Below are 19520 nucleotides of genomic sequence, written 5' to 3'. Positions count from 1 at the left end.
TGCAAAACCAATTTCCTGCTATGGACAAAATGGATGTACCCTAGAGAACATACCAGCCTCCATGTCACCCCACTGCTTTCACTTAGCTACAGTACCACACACAGGCAGGTAGTTAAATATATGGTTATCCAACCTGCATATATTATCTGATTGGCATGTTCACTTGCTCCCTGACTGCCATAAATGAGTGGCTGTGCAGGTGCCATTAGCACATGCATCTTTTTCTGAATGCACCATTGTAGGAGTAGCTGAAAAGCTGTTTGTACTACACAGTCAGAAAGTTGGCAGCAGTGCTGGGTGAAAAATGGTAAGTATGTTTCAAGAAAAATTCAAAAAACTTCATGTTTACTCTACATTTTTTAACATCTCAATGAGAAATTCAAAAAACCTGAAGACATTGAAACCAAATCTTTTTCAGGTTCTGATGTAACAATTATTTCTTTTTCTTCTTGCCTTTCATCCTTTCTCCTCACATTTTCTTCTGCTATTTTCGTTTCTTGGCCTTTTTTTTTTAATGATCAAGTAGAAGGTAATGAATATAAAGCAACAGAAGAAATGAGAGGGAGGAGGAAACAATACCTGAGAAGCTGTAGCACTTTCTGCAGGTTAGTTTAATAGAGAGGACTTTGTATACCTGTACTAGGTAATAAATGTGCTTGTAGGTGAAGCTCAACGATATACAAGGTAGTTTATATCTGCCCTATTTGATAGAAAACTATTTGGCTTGCACACCATGTGTCCATTCTGCTAATTATAGATTTTGCCCCTATCCTTTTGCTCTCTTAAAAATGGAATTGTACTTTGTTAGGCAGTACTGTAAAAGTTACTGCCTCCTTTTGCTTCGTGGCTTGGGGTGTGTACAATTTATGACATGAATCAGCAAATACATTTGCTTCATGCATCTGTATAACACTTTTGAAAACCTGGCAAGATACAGCTTTGAGTTAACAAGGAAAAGACACAAAACTTTAATGGTCACAAATTCAGGCTTAAGCTATTCCTCCATTTCAAGCTTCATTTGTTTGCTTTCCATTTAGCAGCTGCTGGAAGAACTCTTCAATAGGAAACAGATAAGTCCATATTACCTGTCCCACTCCAAATCAGCGGCCAAATTTTCTGTTAGCTATCTCAACATTTATGAATTAAAAAAGCAGCTCAACCGCAATTTCCATGCCATTAAAAAACACACACACAAAAAAAAACCACAACAAAAAAAACCACCAAAAATACCCAGACAACCAGAAGAGGAATAATAAAAGCTTTGTTAGGCAATTTGCAGGCATGTGACTTGTAATTATAGTAAAATCTTCATCGTTACAAAAAATCACTGTTTGCAGTCTGAAGTGCAGTGCCTACCTCTGCAAATTTGGTAAATGCCAATATGAAATTTAATGCTGACATACATATATTTTATTGCAGGCTAAATTTTAGGTCTCGTGGCAGGGCATCTGTGAAGAGGAAACTTACACAGTTGTAGGTACAGAAACAATTATCTAAGAAAAGCAACCATATTCTCCTGGCACCACATGTCACATTTATCCCTATAAACTTGAAAGTTATTCTGCTCTAAAATGTGAAGGCCTCCTACACAATGTTCATAAATAAAAGCAGATTTTGAATCCCTGCCTTTAGTTCTAAATCCCAAGGTAAAGTTTGACTGGAATATACTGGAACAGATCTTCAGGTTTGGACAAAATGCTAGTCTTAGGTCATCGCCATGCCTTTCAAGCACTCAAAAAACCCCTACTGTAATATGTTATTTTGGTACTGGGCCATGCAAATCTTGCCTAAATTTTGAGCGCATGAGCTGTCAGCGAGGAGCTATATGGTTGTAAGCACGAGGCACTTCAATGCAATACAAGTGAAACTTGTCCCTCTATTTCACTTCAGATCAGATGATTAGAAAATTTGGCTTAATGTGCCAAGACAAAAACAGATAAGCCAAACTATTCTTTTGTTTTTCCAGAGTTTCATACAGTTTATTAAATAGAGAATCCAGAGCAGTAATCAACACAATCACTGGGATGTTAACAGTGATATGGTAAAGCAGTGTGACAGCCAAGGAACAGAGCACACTTCTTACTCACTCTCTCCAGCCATGAAATCTGCAACTCAGATCATTTGTCTAAATCATCTAATATTACTTTGGAGCGAATCAGCTCACAGAGGTTTCAGGACATCCCAAGCAGATTTGTTCATATAATAGGGAAAAACAAAACAAAAATAACAACTGCTTTATTTGAAAGCCAGGAGGGCCAAGGGAGATTTAGTTCAGTTAAAGCAGTATTTGACTCCAGTTCAAGTTGGGCAGGAGTTCAGCCAGAAGTTATCATATGATTGGGTTTTGGGGATTCTATTTTTTTGGAAGTCTGTGTGAAATGATCTAGTAGTGATCTCAGTCCAAATTCCAATCCATAAGTGCCTCTGTTCCTTGCAAACCCCACAGTTTGCACCATTGTTAAGAGTCTCAGAAGGCAAGAGCTAGAACCCATAGTCTGCTTGGGGTCTGCTCTTCATATATGAAATAAGGAGACAGGAGACATGAAACAACACCGTTATTTTTGCTGTCTTGACAATTCTCTAAGAAGAAAAAACAATTGCTGAGAAAAAATAAACTTTTTTTTTTTTTTTTTTTAAGTAGCAAATACACCAACCGCTGCATTCAGAATTTAATCCTTGTCTTGACTTTTTTCTGAATTTTAGCATAAGGTAAAGATGACAGTAGGATCTCAGCAAGCACTTCCTGGCACTGTCACACTATTATCGAGCCTGGTTAAGAGTCAGCAGGATTTACACAGTAAAGATGAATCAACTTACTTTGACTTATTTTTAAGCCATTTGAAGACCATGTATCCTAAAGTTTGCTGTAAGTTAACTTTTAACTCATTTGCCTTCTAGGAGGTGTAAAATAAAAATATCAACAAATACAGTGATTAAGTAGAAAATATAATGTAAAAAGCAGATGTATTTCAAATATATGAAGTTATCCAATTTTAAGGAATGTCTTTTACATCTTATACATTCTAAACTTCATTGCAACCAATGAAAGATATTAGTCTGTATTTAAAGTAAATAACTCATGGAACATCACATCTTCAAAATAAAGGAAAATCTTTCACTGATCTCTCACCCTCAATGCAGCCTTGAAACATTGCATCCTTTGCCCACTCCTTGTAGGGTTTTTAGACAGTGCTTCTCAGAGCACTGTAATTAATGACATTTTCTCATCCTATTGCTGCTGGCCTCCTCAAAAAATAAACTATATTCCTAAAAGTATATCAGGACAATTCAGAACTTCAGAACACTTGCAAACCAAAATCCAGTAGGCTGGGGAGTAATGCAAAATGCATGAAGTTATTGGATATTTTCTTTGTCAACACCAACCATAACATACTAATAATTATTATGTACCATTTCCCCATCTGCTTGTTGAATTTGCTCATCTCTCCACCAATATTCTATATTTATATAGTTATATGTGGTCAGACTTTGGAGTAGTAGAGAATGTCTTCTCTCCTACATAAAGTTTACCAAATTACACATAACCAGATATTAAAATGAAAAAGAATAAAAGTTATTTCTTCTCTACAGGCTTATTTTACTGTTTGTCATCCTTGTATCATACTGAAAACCAAAGATTTTACTCTTATTTTTCATCTGTTTTATTGAAATGTGACATACAATGTGGCTGCAGATTTTCTGATTCACTTAGAATAGAATCAGGCCCATGTAATCCTGCAAGGATTACAAAAATGTATGGTTTCCTTGGCATTAATCAGAAGTGTTGGATGATGGCTCCCCTCAGAGGTAGTATAGGAAGCATGCACCAGTCCAGTATGTCTCTGTGCTACAAGATGTGAAGAGATTGTGCATTATTCATGATAGCTGAAAATGAATTACAAAACTCCATCCTACAAAGAATTAGAGTTTGCTAATTCTTTTGTGGGAAATGACTGTCGCTAATTAATACAATTATTATAACTAATTATAAAATATATATATAAATTTAAAAATTATATCAATGGTTAAGCTTCATTTTACATCATATAAACAGTTTTGAGGTTGTGTTAGAAACATGCAAAAGAGAAACTTACTTGACTACAGCTTCACAAGACTAAAATGAAGGCAAAATAATTAATAAAATATTTCTATTGATTTAAAAGTTGATTATTTGCAAGCTAGAAATGTTAACATTTGTCCAACCAGATGTTTGGAGTGGTTCTGTGCCAAGTTCAGCTATGTCTGAGAGAATTCTCTCAGTAGTGTCTTGTTCAGTCCTCTGAAGCTTACAAGCACATTCTCTTGCCTCAAAGCTATTAATTTAGGATAAACATCAGGATAACACTCTACCCTGTGCCTATTTGAGAGATTCTATTAAGGAGCATGGAGATTACTTCTTCCAATATTATCTCCTGCTATTTTTATGAGATGCATAAAAATGTTATTGAGCTGACTTTTAAAGAAATATTCTAAAATATTTCTAAAAATTGCTCATAATTTGACCTTCAGATCATTGTGGAATACATTAGCTTGAATTTTTTTCTTAAAAAAGACAATAGAGAAAAATGATAATATAATAAATAAACACAAACATTTTTGAGATCTACTAGTTCTTCAGATTTCTCTAATACAAGAAATAGAGGATATCAGATGAAACTAGCATGTGGCAGATTCAAAGTAGCCAAAAGTAAGTGGTACTTCTAGAATGAGAGATAGAAGATCCAAGTATATAAAGTGAATGTTTCTGAGATGACCACCATCACCACAGGAAAAGTCTGGAAGTTAAAACTGGTATAAGAACCAGGAAACACCAGCTCACTGCTTGGTAGCAGTTGGAAGTAGCAAATAAAATTATAGAAATAATTAGATGGGAAACAAAGATTAGAAAAAGCACAGTCTTCGCCACACTGTAAACCAATGCTGCATCTTGAATCCTATATGCAGGTGAGTTTCTAGTCTCAAGAATGGATACAATTCAGTTGGGAGAGGTACAGAGAGGGGTAGTAGTAACGATAGTGTGTGCATCAGCTGCCATGCATGGAGCAGTCAAATAGCTAGGGCTCAGCTGGGTGGAAATATGACAAAGCTTTATAAAATCATGAGAAGTAAATACAAGGTGTATTGGGTCTGATAGCCCATTACCTCATCAAATTTACAAAGTACAGACCATGAATGGAACTTAATGGATGACAGGTTCAAAGCAAGCAGAAGCAGGCACACCTTAACTGAACACATCACTAAGGTGTGGAACTGAATGCATGTGTCTAGCTCAGGAAACCATTTAGTGACAAATCACAGGAGTTAGTGTATTTAATTTAAAAACTTTATTATTACGTAGATAAAGCAAAGGTCCAAGTAATTTTTCGATATCTAAGGAAATGGCAAACACCACCTGGGAGCTAGCAAACCAAGACTAAAAATAATTTCCTTTCCATTGATATTGCACATTTCTTCATTTATTCATGTCCCCTTGCTGAATGGAACTTGGAATAGAAAGGTGAAACAAGTCCAGGGGTTGTTCTGTTTAATAAAATATGTAATGCTAATTAAGATTAAGCACAAGACCTGAGAGACCAAAAGTAGGATTCCTCAAACACTTTCCATAAAGAAAAGAAAATTGGCATTTTCATAGCCCTGTGAAATTCTTTAATAAAAATTTCAAACATCCAAATCTCAGTTCAATCTTAAGACAGCCATTTTACTAAGAATATTACTGCTAGAATATATGCAACAAAACTGCTAAGATGGATGGTCTAAATGTAAGGATATTGGCAATAGGATTATCTGAAATAATCAAGATATCATTGTGGAGTCTGAGTTAAAGAAGGATGCTTAGTAATTCCTGAAAATCAGGATCTACAGTATTTCAAATGAAGGGCTATTAACCCTCAACTCTGAAAATCACCTACTATTTTCAAAACCCTTAATCTATGTTTGAGTAAGTTAAAAATTCACAAAAGTTGACAATATAACCCAGACAATGTACCTTAATGATAGAGTGGTAGAATCTCACTCTCCAGGAGTGAATTATCACTCACATGAGTGAAAGAATTAGTGACATATGATTGTCTAGCATTCAGAGATCTGTCCCATATAAAGATAATTAGGACCATTACCAAAGTGAGTATTTTTACAGCATCATCTCTTCATCACTTTCTTTCAGCTCTTATTTAGCCTCTACTATCGTATAATCCAGAACATAGAACCTGTAGCAGAGAAAAAGTCTATCAGAGCAGCTTGGTTTGCAGTATAACTGTAAAATCTGTGATTACTTTTAACATTATGTATTTATGTCAAAGCTAAAAAACTAACATTCACCAAGGAGTAAGGGGAGAATGCAAGTGAAGGCCGTGCTCTCTCAAATGTGTGGCCATGTTGCTAATTGCTCCAGTGACACCTCACTCACCATTAACATGGTGGTGTCATGCAGTACTTGGCTATGCAATGTACATGCCTTTGTGCAAGCAGAGCTGAAACAAGCCTGAGAGATATTTTGCCTCACTGAAGGAGAATGTGTCTTACCACTACCAGTGTGTTACAGATAACACTGTTCTTTCAAATGACATATGGAAGTAGAACGGGGCTTTCTGGCTAGATTTTTCCTGCCTGCTCTGGATAAGTTGTGAGGTGCCCTCTCTTTCCAGAAGAGTAGGGATGGAGTAGTTCAGTACTGCTTCTTCTCTCCAGTAAATGTTCTCACATGCCTGATGCTGAATATGGCCATTACTGGCTTTAGAAATAATGGCTTCAAGTACCATATTATAAAAATAGAAATTAGTCAGTTTTCCAACTCAGCTGGCAGTTTTTGGTTTTAATATTTTTATTACTGCAGACATCATCATCCAGCCATCTGCTAAAGATGAGACAGACAATAACTGAGCAGAACTGGAATGGATTTTGCTGCATCGGCAGCTGGGCATTTCATTACTGTACTCTGATGGGGAATTGATGGGGGCAGGTATTTTGTTCTTTTTATAGAGACAACCAAAATGTGATGCGCAGCAACACTGGACTGTGAAAAAGGTTGCTGTTGTTTACAGGAAGACCAAATGACCCATACTGAACTTTGCTCACCACTCTGCTATTACTGTTGAGGGAAGAGGCAGCAAGACTCTCAGTTCCTTCTTCGGTCATTCCTGAGGCTCTTCTGATCATTGAATTACTGAGATTTTTGCAAATTTGAGAAAGGAGCTAGGCTAACCCACTCCAGATGCTACAACTGCCCTGTCTCTTGCTCCAGTTCCTGATGCTGCTTCCTTTCTCTGACCTCGCTTTTTTTTAGTTCTGCAGACAAGTTATCCTCCAGAGGAACAACCTGACCATTCTGCCCTTCAGAAGCTGGCAGTCTCAAGGATCTTCCTTGCTTAAATCCAAAATTATTCCTGATCAGACAATTAGGATGAGCAGCTTTGGACAGCTGTAGACCATTTGATTTTAAAAAGCGCAAAACACTCACACTGACGTGTGCTTTTCTAAAAATAAAAATTCTCTAAATAAAAGACATCTTTTCCTTTCTTTTGGTTTTAGTTTGGCAAAAGTCAAATAAAACAGTGCCTATTAGGGTTAATATTAAGTTCAAGGTATGTGGTGGTGGTCCCCTGAAGATATGTAAAGACCCACAAAAGGCTGAAACTGAAACATTGAAGTCCTAGGTCATCTTTTACATTAGAGGTTTCTGGGTTTGGGTGGTCTTCAGCCAAAATTGCTTCTATGTATTTGCCCAGTCCATCTTAGCCCAGATGCCCTCTTAGCTCAGATACTATTCTTTCTGTTGGTTTGTTCTATGGGCTCCTTAAACAATTGTTGCAACTCACTGGACTAAAAGATGCTTATAAACACAAAATTTGCCACTTGTGTAAAATAAAAAAAAACCACAAAAACCAACAAAAATTGTCAGTATCAACTTCAACAAATCTCAGCATGAAATCACTGCAGAATTAAAAAATGAAGAAAACACAGCTACAAGTACCACATAAACGAGCCCTGATCCTCTGCCCATTGATGTCAGTGGAAAGACTTGCACTGACTTCACCAGATCAGGCCTGTTGTGAAGGTCTGAAAATGCTAATGGTATCTTTATTCAGGATATTTTCAAAACCAAATAGGCTGCCTATTATTTTTTTTTATTAATTGTTTATATAATACATCATTGCTGCACAGAACACCCCTGTACAAAAGAAACTGTAGCAAGTAAAACCAGAAAATGGAAAATCTCTTTAATTAATCTGTAATTAGTTGGAAGCTTATTTATACCAAAAAGAAATGTAATTGAGGACAATATGTGGTAGCACATCACAGCTGTTCATTTTCGGAGACACAAATAAAATAATCCTATTGTTGCCTTTTTATGTTTTTACCACCACCCTCACCCCCCCACCCCCCCCCCCAACATTTCTTTTTAAGAAATCCCTCAGCACAGTTAAATTGCAAGGCTATAAAGGAATACTTGCGCCTTTTTATTATTTTACCAGATGAGGGTTCAGGCATGTTGTTAGGTCATTTGACCTCCTTAAATGCATTGGCAGAGCTCTGATATTCATGGCCAAGAAACTGTCCTTGCTTTCTTTTTTCGATGTTGTTTAAGTAATAATTTGTATTAATTACAAAAAGTACACCCATAATTAACTGAAGAAAGACTTGTTTTTTCCCCAGGCATCTCTCACATTTCAGCTGATGAATACAATGATTAGAGATGAAGCTGATTTGTGAGCCTGTTATTTTGTCTCATTTGTAAAAGGAATGTGAGTGATGAAAAAAAAGGTAATCAATACACAGGAAAAAGTTCACACATACATTTGCAATTTGAGTCCAAAATTACCCATGTTCGAAGCTGCAAAATCAAGCTTCAAAAGAAAGCCCAGATTTTATGGTGCAAAATGATATACGGGATCTTGATTTCAAAAGGATTCTGCATACAGCAATGAGCAAAAAAACCAGACAAACCAACAACAAAACAAAAAATGACAGGGATGACAGCTTCAAACAGAAGCACATACAGACATGCCTGATAGTATGCATTGTCTATGATACCTATTCACACCAAAGGAAGGTTGCACCAAACCGGTTCATTTAAACTTAGAGATACCCTTCGTTATAGAAGTATGCTGCCAGGAAGAACAGAATGTTATTAAATGTAAATGAGTCTAAATCAATTATCCAGATAATTGTATAGGTTTATTAACTTTATAAAGTTTAAATGCCTTTTCCAAGAACATTTATTTTTTTAAAAAGAACTTCAGTGACTGAAGTCAAGCAAAAAGACATTATTGCAAATGCAAAATAAAAGGTCCTGTTTTTTACAAATGCTATCAAGATCCAACACATATTTGAAACCAGTGTTAAATAAAGCATTTACTACCATTGAATATTTACTACCAGTGAGACATTTTTTTGGCCTATAAGCTAAAATTTCTGAGCTTGAATTTTGTGCATAGATACGACAATTTGTCCTTGGAGATTTTGGGTACATTTACAAAACTGTTTATGCTATTTAGATGTTTTTCAGTATCTAAAACTCTGCATTTACAGTAGAAATCTTAGAGCACTGGAAGTGGAGGAGCTGTCAATTTGCACATTCTGCAGGTCTATCAGAATAGTTTAATTCAAAAAAGCACCAGTCTGACATAGCACTTGAAAGTATGAGCTTAATTTTGGTCTCATCCATGATCTTGCTTATTTCAGCAAAGTATTCGCATGCTTTAAGTCAAGTGCTACTTTCAGTACTTTGCTGAAACAGACCTAAAAGGTTGCTTTACTCATTCAAAGTGCCAGAGCAATTCAGGTTTTCACCCGTTCTCTGAAGGTCCTGTGCACTTTGCATCTCCTATTAGCTCTTCTTTCGATAGCTGTTCAGACAGGCAGCATGCACCAACACCTGTCAGAGTGCCCTAACACTTTAAAAGAATAACAGTTTTCCAAATCCAATATGTATTTTACACTCAACTCATGAAAATAAGTTAACTAAATGGTTGAAAGAGTCTGCATTTATGAAAATGCATGAATACTTTAGTTCAGTACTAATATTTCTTTATATTCTAATTACATCCATAGACTAAAAGGAAAATAACAGATACTAACACACAATGAGGAGTGTTCATTCTAGGATACTTGCTACTCTACTAATGAACCTACACCACTTTAACAGTGGTCTGGATCTGTATTGGGATGGTTTTAGATGGCTTGATTTTGGCTGGCTTTCTGCAAACATATCATCAGAATAATCACAAGAATGTTAAGTGGCTTCTCTTGTCTTTAAGACTATGTTGCCACCATAATGAAACAAGTGCTGTATGAGTAAGAAACATCACCTCTCTGGCTTAGTGTGCAGGAATGTATTATTAAAAGATCCTCAGCAGTGAGTGGACAGAAGCAGTTAGCTTTACATATGAAATATGAGCAAATACAAATGAACTACTGACAAACTCTCACTCTTCTAGTGAAAATATAAGAACAAAGGGAAAGAGAGACAGCTAGTAAGACTGGGTGTTAATAATGTCTTTATTTTTTCCTCTGAGGTTTTGGGCTAGTTTTCCTTCTTTCTAGACAGTAACTGAGTTGCTTGAAAACATGTATTATGGATTACTTCACATTTCTTCATTTTAAAGTCTTCACAAATATGTAGGAATCCTTAGAAGTTGCAAACTGTGTTTGTGAACAACGATGATTCAGTTTTATCCCACTGAGAGAATGAGGAGCAAAGATCAATGCAGTCAAAGTCTGACTTTGAGGGAGGGAGGGGGAGGGAGGGAGGGAGGGGGAGGAAGGGAGAGGGAGGAAGGAAGGGAGGAAGGGAGGAAGGAAGGAAAGAAAAGAAAGAAAAGAAAGAAAGGAAAGAAAAGAAAGAAAAGAAAGAAAAGAAAGAAAAGAAAGAAAAGAAAGAAAAGAAAGAAACGAAAGAAAAGAAAGAAACGAAAGAAAGGAAGGAAGGAAGAAAAGAAAGAAAGAAAGAAAGGAAGGAAGGAAGGAAGGAAGGAAGGAAGAAAGAAAGAAAGAAAGAAAGAAAGAAAGAAAGAAAGAAAGAAAGAAAGAAAGAAAGAAAGAAAGAAAGAAAGAAAGAAAGAAAGAAAGAAAGAAAGAAAGAAAGAAAGAAAGAAAGAAAGAAAGAAAGAAAGAAAGAAAGAAAGAAAGAAAGAAAGAAAGAAAGAAAGAAAGAAAGAAAGAAAGAAAGAAAGAAAGAAAGAAAGAAAGAAAGAAAGAAAGAAAGAAAGAAAGAAAGAAAGAAAGAAAGAAAGAAAGACGTTGACAAACCTCTTTGGTTCTATATCAGTATTTCCCCTGTGTATTTGAAAGTCAAATGCTGCAAGTAGCTTTACGTCTAAGTTTCAGAAGGAAGTTGAAATCATGGAAAATACCTAGAGGTAGAAAAGTATAATATGTTTTCTAATGGTTACAGGGAAAAAATCTGTGAACTAGGATTCGTGGGTTTGATTCCTGATTTTATCAGAGACTGGCTTAAGATGCATCCAGCTTAGACGTTTCAACAGCTAAAAGATGCTTGGACACAGTAAGATGATTCAGAGTGCCAGTTAGGAACCTGTCTCCTTAGTCATTCACCAAAGAGATTTTTTTGGGATATGTGCATTGCCAGGCTCCCAGAATAGTCAGTGGAGACTGATAGGCTGCTCTTAAGAATGACTCATAGCTAAAGCATTAGACAGTTATTCCTGTAATCACATGCTGGAGGAGCCCATCTCTCTCTGTTCTTTAGAGAAAAAGTGAGTAAGAAGCACCACAGAGGTACTTGGCCCCAGTTCAGTTCCAGGGGAACTGATCCATCTGTGTCTCATGTGGAATCTCAGCCAGTTGAGGACATTGCCACATGAACCAGAGGACTGAGCTCCCACCTAAGCCCCAGCTGCCCTGATTACTCAGGTGGTCTCTGTGCTAGCTGAGGCAGATGTCAGCATGGGAAGAGCCAGATGGCTCTGCACTCAGAGCCACAAGGGAAAGATATGTGATACCAGTCTGGGTCTTAGCCACATCTCCGTGACTGATAGGAGTGGGCCTGACCTGAAGCAGCTGATCCAGACAGTCCCATTCGAGCCTGGGTGTCCAGAACTGTACAGGCAGGAAGTCAGACATGAGCCAGAAGAAACTCACCTCTAGCTCAGTTAGTATGGCACTCACTGGTAACATGGAAGAATTGAGTTTCCACTGAAGCAAGTTTCTGGCATTAATATGGTTTTAGAAAATTGTTCCTAAGAACTGAAGCGTGCATTTCAAGACTAGATTGTGACTTGTTATAACTAAACTGTTACCTGGAGGTGTACTGGGATGGGTCTCTCTTTGGCACTGCTATTTGTATTTCCAGGTTTTCACTAGTTTCTGAAAATAATTTCTGAATATCCAGCAGACCTAATGTAAAAGGACACTTAAATAGCAGAATTAACAGACATTATTTTTTAATTTCTATTGAGATGAAGCAACCATTTCAGCAGATCCCATGCTTTCAAAATGTGGGTTTAACAGTCTAGATTCCTTCTGATTCAAAATCACTTTTCTAGGCAATGATAGTTCCTCCTCTCCTCTGAGCTTGCCTCCTGAATTTGTAAATATCACAGAATAAGGATTTCAGCTTCCTATCTCTTTTCTAAACTATGCACTTCAATTTCTCAACTACTGCCATATAAGGGGGCTTCAAAACCAGAATCAATACAGCTGCATCCATACAGACCAAGTAGCTGTACTCATGCTGCTCCATCAGCTGTGCTCCCTCAGGTACCCCATGCTGGTTTAGGGGCCTCTAAAACTACACTATCTTGCTTTCTATTCAAACAATCTCTACCTGAATATAAAGAACTATGTTTTGTGTTGCCACATTTTTCATTTTCAAAGGCTGCACTGACTTGCATACATATTTTCAGTTTTCTGAATGTATCAGAGGGGCTTAATTCACATATGTGTGTTTCTAGAATAAAGTATTTCACATTCCTATGGATCTTAGTATATAAGAATATCTGGGTTTCTATTTATGATATCAGTAATCTCTTCTTGTTCTCAAATTTTTATACCTATAGATTTACAAGTGATTTTTTCATTACCACCTTTTGCTGCTCACAGTTTAAAAAGTAAAACCGTTTTCTGAGTAATAAGTCCTTCCAGACTATAAAAAAATGTTGATACCAATACAGAGCACTGATATTAACAGGTGTATACTATACCTTCTGTGCAGTTAAACTAGAGTCTGGAAAGCTCTTGATGCAGCCTCTTTCAAAGGCATGTATAAAAAAACAAAACAAAACAAAAAAAAACCCAAAACAAAACAAACAAAAAACCACACAAAAAACCAACCGAAAACAAACAAAAGAAACCCCAAACCCTTTTGTTATAATTAAGGAAAAAAATCCAATATAATGTGAATGGAAAAAAAAAAAAAAGAAAAAAACAAGAACCAGTTAAAAATAATGAGGGATAAGTTACTTTTGAACTGCTTGAACTCTTGAATCTACAAACAAATTATGGAAAATCTGACAGATAAACCTAGGTAAAATGACATAATTTCTTATTCTGGGGGGAGAAGAGGAAAGGGGGAAACTATTGTGGTTTTGAAATCACAACAAAATGAACTCACTCTCATTCTCTGACCTATTCATTTCTCAATACTTATTTTTATAGCTCATGTTACTAGTTGTGTAATGATAATTTATAGGTCAGCTCAGCAGAACCAGGCAGACAATACTTAACATGATCCTTACTGTTCCAGCCCACAAATCCAACAGCCTATATTGCCTCTCTCCCTAAGACTATTTGAACTTTTCTCACAGAGGTGTGTGAGGAAAGGAAAGATGTGAACAAAAAATGGAGCAAAGGGGAGAAAGAGCAGACTTCTATATAATTAATTTAAAGCTAATTTTAAAAGCCCCAAGAGGTAACAGTAAGCAAGAATGCTGCATACCAAATGCAATTCAGAGAATGCGTACAGGTACCCATAACACAGGTAGGTGTTTATTTTTCCTGAGTTTATGCCTAAGACCGTGTTCAGCATTTTAGCAGATCATCGTGAAGCTTTCCAGAGCGATGCAAGTGTGGCTTGCCATGAGTCCAGAAGTGATAATTCTTCCGTCACTAACAGGCACATCCAAACCTGCCCAGACAGAAACACCCACATCAGGGGCAAAATGCGGTTCCTATGAATAGAAAATTCTATTTTCAGCTACTAAGTTACCTTAAAATAAACTCTTACTTGAGTGCAAGTTTCCTTCAGTCAATTTTATTAATAGTTAATTCATATTAAAATACAAAGTACAACTTTGATTTGCAAGAACTATTCCTACTCTAGCAGTGTCAAGTGGCTGGGTTCCAATATGCTGCAAATACACTTTACATTCTTCTAAAGAACTGGGCATTTTCAAAAGGACAGTACTTTATATTTTGAAAAATATCCCTCAGTGATTTTCTGCCAACTGAAGCATCCAAAGTGTCTGCCCTCAAAAAAGATTCAGTGTTTTTGGCAGCATTTGCAAGCTAGTCTGTTTTTTCCAATCCAGAAACATACTCTCTGCCAGGCAGTCATCTGAAATAATGTTCTTACATAGAAAATACATGTTCAGTATGTTTTGTATTTATACACTGCAGAGAGGCCAGTACACAATGAGTTCTGAGTTCCTAGAGGCTGGCACTGGAGTACAAGGACAGTTTCCTTTTAGATTCAATGTGAAGACACGGGAAGATGGCAGAGGTGATAGCAAAGCACTGGGATTTCTAGGAGTAGGACTAGAATATCACTCCCAGGACTTCAGGGTCATGGGGCAGTGACGCTAAAGAGTGATAACAGGTTACCCTGTAGGAAGGTTGTGCTAAAAAGTAAGGGAAGAGGCCAACAGAAGATTGGTGATGTTCAGCTGTGGGGCAGTAGTACCTGGCCTATGTAACTGGCATGACTGCCCAAAGTATTTCCAAGGTGAAAATGCTGAAGGATTCTGAACAGGACAACAATTCCGATGATGCGATAGAAACCCCAAATTCTAAATTACGAATGTTTTCATTCCTATTCTATGGGACTTTCCAGTGTGTTTATTTTTATTTGAACATTGAGCTAGACTTGCGATTCTGATTATAGATTACATTCTTCATCTTGCGAACAGAAGTTCCTGAACAAAACAGTATTTGGCCTCTACCGTGATTTCAGATTTTGAGGGACCTGCGTGGACCTCTCACATACAATAATTGGCATTCTTTGCAAAAAGAAACAAATTCAAAGAATTGAAGTATGTGAAAAGATTTTCAGGTGTGAAAACTGCACAGCACTCTAAAAGCATGGTCAGGTATAGTTGCTGTTCTGTTCTGCTGACAGAGTTTAACACCCTCTCAGCAGAGCAGGACTGGTAAGCATTCCTTATCTGCCTCTCTGTGAAAGTAGCTACTCTGCTTAGGCTGCTCTTCGACAGGGTTAGCTCACTTTGCGCCGAAGTGGTTAAAGAATGTGGATTGACTACACATGGCTCGACAACTCTTCTGCCCTTCATTCCAGAGGAGGTTCAAATACAGGGACAAACAACTTGCACACCACTCTCTCTATGGTCTGAAACATCATCATATTCAAATTTAATAAGAATGTTTCAGCACTATAACAACTCTAGTATTCTTCAGAACTAATATTTTGTCTGGACCAGGTTTTACTTCTCAGTTCCATGATGACCTTGTTTTTTTTCCCTCCCTCTTTCTTTTGGGTAAAAGAAATACAGTTTTCCAGGGACATACAAACAAACACTACTGAAATTAAATACACATACTTCCCACTGAGAGTCTTCATAAGCTGGGGATTTCTTTTGTTTTGTTTTGGCTTGGTTTGGTTTTAGTTTGGTTTAGTTTGGTTTTTGGTTTTTTTTGTGCTCGGTTGTTTTGGTTTTGGGTTGGTTTTGGGGGTTGGATTTTTTTGTTGTTGTTGTTATTGCTTTTTTTTTTTTTTGCATTGAAACGTGATCTCAGAAATTAAAGAACTCATTAATCATGCTGCAAACTCTCACAGTGAGCCTGGCCTTTTTTAAAGAAACATCCTACCTACTCTTAAGGGGCATTACAAAATGTGACATAAATTGTCAGTGTGTGCGCTTCAAGAAAATGACCTACCCACCGTTGTTATAAAAATGGTTTTTAAAAAATCACTTTATGTGTGTATCTTTATGAAGCATGTAAAACCTTTCCTTCTCCTCTGTGAAAGTACCTATGTGAAATGACATGGCCTACATTATGTGTAAAAACAGGTGAGATGATAGTCCCAAACATGCACACAATAAAAGGCTTGTCCAGAGGGGTGTTCATGGAAAAGAGGTATATTTCACATATATTCACAGGAAAGGTTCAATATCTAAGCACGATCAACCTGTCATTCCCACAGCCAAGGACCAGCCACAGTGCGTACCTAAATACAGTTCCAACACACAAATAGCGGTCTTTGACAACAAAGCATCAGCAGGCCATCCCTGAGCCACTCAAACTCATGTGTTACCATCACACAAGTAACAAAAATAGATCAGCCAGCACTCAGCCTGCATAGCAGGGGGCTGGAACAAAGTGATCTTAGGGTCCTCTCTAACCTTAACCATTCTGTGATTCTATGAAGGCCAAGGACAGCAATGGGAGCTGCTGGGCCTCCAGCCAGGAGCCCACAGTTACAGCAGCAGACATGCTGCAAAGACTATTTATGAGTGGCCTGCTCAGAGGTTAGGTCATGCTCTGCCATGACTTGGGCCTGAGCATGCAGGCTGCCTGGCTGGCCAGACTACAGGTGTCATCTCACAAGCAGCCAAAGCAAGCAATCTTTGAACAGGACCCTTGTCGAGCTTACCTGCTGCAGGCTGTCTGACAGGAGGCTTGGTACCAGGCACAGATCACCCGGAAAAGCATGAGGTCAAGCGCCTGTAGAAGCACAACCCTTGCTGCCAGTGCACTGGTTATAAGTGCAGAAAGCCACTCTGAAGGCCTGTAGAGCCCTTCCCACAGAAGAGCATTTTAGGCTCTTGCAGTCTGTGCTTTTATTCTGGTTTTCTATTTTACATGTCACCCATTGAAAAAATTAACTACCATCTTTTTGGTTCCTCAGATTTCACCTACTTACCACACTTTTAGCAAGTTTTCATTAATGCCTTCCTTTTGTAACACATTTCTCCATATCAGAGATCCTTTGCACTGCTTTTTGCATTAGATTTTTGTTCTTGATCTCAGGTTGCCCTGACTAGGCTCTAAAATAGGCCTTTTCCAGTATTTCTCTTTAACAGTGACGGATTTGAAAGACTATTTCTGGGAGCTGCAGTTTCTATCATTTCCTTAGTCCTCCTTCCCTTTCTGAGGTCCTGCCAAAGGCAGCAGAGCAACCACTGGACTTAAAGGGTCAGTTACACTGTACAAAAGTTTTGTTAAATAAATTTTCCTTAAAAGTAGCCTGCCCAGCTCTATTTGTGACAGTGGGCTGATATTTTTAGGCTCTTGATTTAACAATAAGAAAAACAAAGTCCAGCTAAATTCTCCATCTGATTGTTAAACCAGTAATCTGAAAGAGCATTTCCTCCTCTAGTGACAGCTGAATTGAGCTCCAGCTTGTGTTTAATTTCTCCTTTGGCTTCAATACTTGGTTTTTTTTGTGTTTAAAGCTTGTTTACCAAGCGGTTTCTCCAGCCACTCATCACTATACTTTTTCTTTCAGCAGTATATATTTGAGATGTCAGATTTGCTAACTAAGAATATTTGACATTGGCACAAAAAATATCCAGTGAGTCTTTCTAGCCAACGAAAGAAGCAGAGGAAATAACCTAATGTGATATTAGTTACCAAAGGAGTAATGATTAAAAAAGGTTTAACCATTAGGTCATCGCATCTCTAGGTGATTGCTTCTGCATGGAAGTCTCCCCTTTGGATTGCTTTACAGTAAAATAATAATGCTTCTTCGAGATGCTACACAGCTGACAGTCTTTAAACCACATAATTTTATCATTGAACTAATTCTTAATATGATGTACCTTAGTTCTGTAATGCAGTGTCACATAGAATCCCTTGCTGATCAGATTTAATCACATTTTCATTGGACTAACCCTTGGGAGACCCTAGCTAAGATTTTCTTTAGTCCATGTAACCAAGTTTTGTATGACTATTATAAGGGTTGTTCAAAATTAGACAGTCTGTCTTCCTCCACATGCTGAGCCATTTTAGTAGTAATTCTAAACTGCCTCAAATACATGTTGCAAAATGTTCTGCATCTGTGTGCCCCATATTCCAAATATGTGTGTGTGTTTCCATATTACAAATGTGCATGGCAGAAGGTAGTAAATCTAATGGTTATTGCAGTGTTGCCCATTAATACTGTGACTAAACTGAGGCAACAAGTAGAAGGAAGGAAAGAAGGAAGGAAGGAGCCACTTTGGAAATAGTTTTGAATTTACAGACAAAAAAACATTAAGCAAACAAACAAACAAGAAGATAAAAATAAGAAGAAAAGCTTAAAAATCTAAGATATAACTTTAGCATATCATGACACATTGCTTCCTGAGAGTTCAGGCTCAGATACCTAATTCGCACATATGCAACACGACTTTGACCAAGTCCTCATACAATACAGTGAAGTTATTCAACTGGGTGGATTAATTCTCCATGGGAAACTCCATCTAGGAAAAAAAAAACACCTCAGAAGGTAGAATGGGAATGCTCCCATTCTCAAGGAGTAATCTCTATACCCAGGAGATAATTTATAACTCTAGAAAAGCACAGTTAAGTGTGAAAATGTAAATAATTATTTCCAGTAAGCTTAACAAACCAAATAAAAACAAATAAAAACACATTCATTTTTCAATATTGAATTGTGTCATTTCAATTAAAAACAAACAAACAAGCAAGCAAACAAAGGACAAGATTTCTGCGTACCCATTTTGGAAAGTTTCATAGCAAACACAAATTTTATTTCAGTTACTTGATTTAATAGGAACTCAGATAAAACAACAAAATCCTGAGATTTCCTACTGGGTGGGCATCCCCATTTGTATCAAGTCTAGCAAACAAGTATTTCTTTTTCAAAATATTCAAGTGAGCAAGGGTTATTGAAGCTATTCTCTGACACAGAGATACTTGATTTGTGAAAGAAGAAAAAGTCCGACAGCCAGAACCTTTGCTGTGCAGTTATTCTTCTGCACTGTTCAAAAATAAAAGGTTATTGGCTAGAATTTTGAAAGACTTGTTATCTCAGTGCTTTGAAACTCAAATAAGTTACCCTGGAGCAGATAAAGCGTAGTAACACTCTCCACACTATTTCCCCATGTGACACTGAAGCATAAACATGCTGTTATTTATTTCTCTTCTACTAAAGGGTAAAGTCTTTCACATTTACTGTGGAATAAGACTGTGTAAACAAGCAGAACAGCTGAGCCACAGTAATGTTTCCCAGGAATTATTTTTTCAGACGTCAAGCCTCCCAATAAGCAATAACTGCACAAATAATGTTGTTTCCCTTCAGTTGCCACTACCTTAAACATAATAGCTAATACGCTTTCTATGACCATTGAACAATTCCAAGAACCAGCAGCATCCCTAATAAA

The sequence above is a fragment of the Neopsephotus bourkii genome, unplaced genomic scaffold (genome assembly GCF_033783945.1).
Source record: "Neopsephotus bourkii isolate Nb327-2 ecotype Australia unplaced genomic scaffold, CSIRO-AGI_Nbou_v1 NB_1792, whole genome shotgun sequence".
In the NCBI taxonomy this organism is placed as follows: Eukaryota; Metazoa; Chordata; class Aves; order Psittaciformes; family Psittacidae; genus Neopsephotus; species Neopsephotus bourkii.
Note: the sequence above shows the minus strand (reverse complement) of the source record.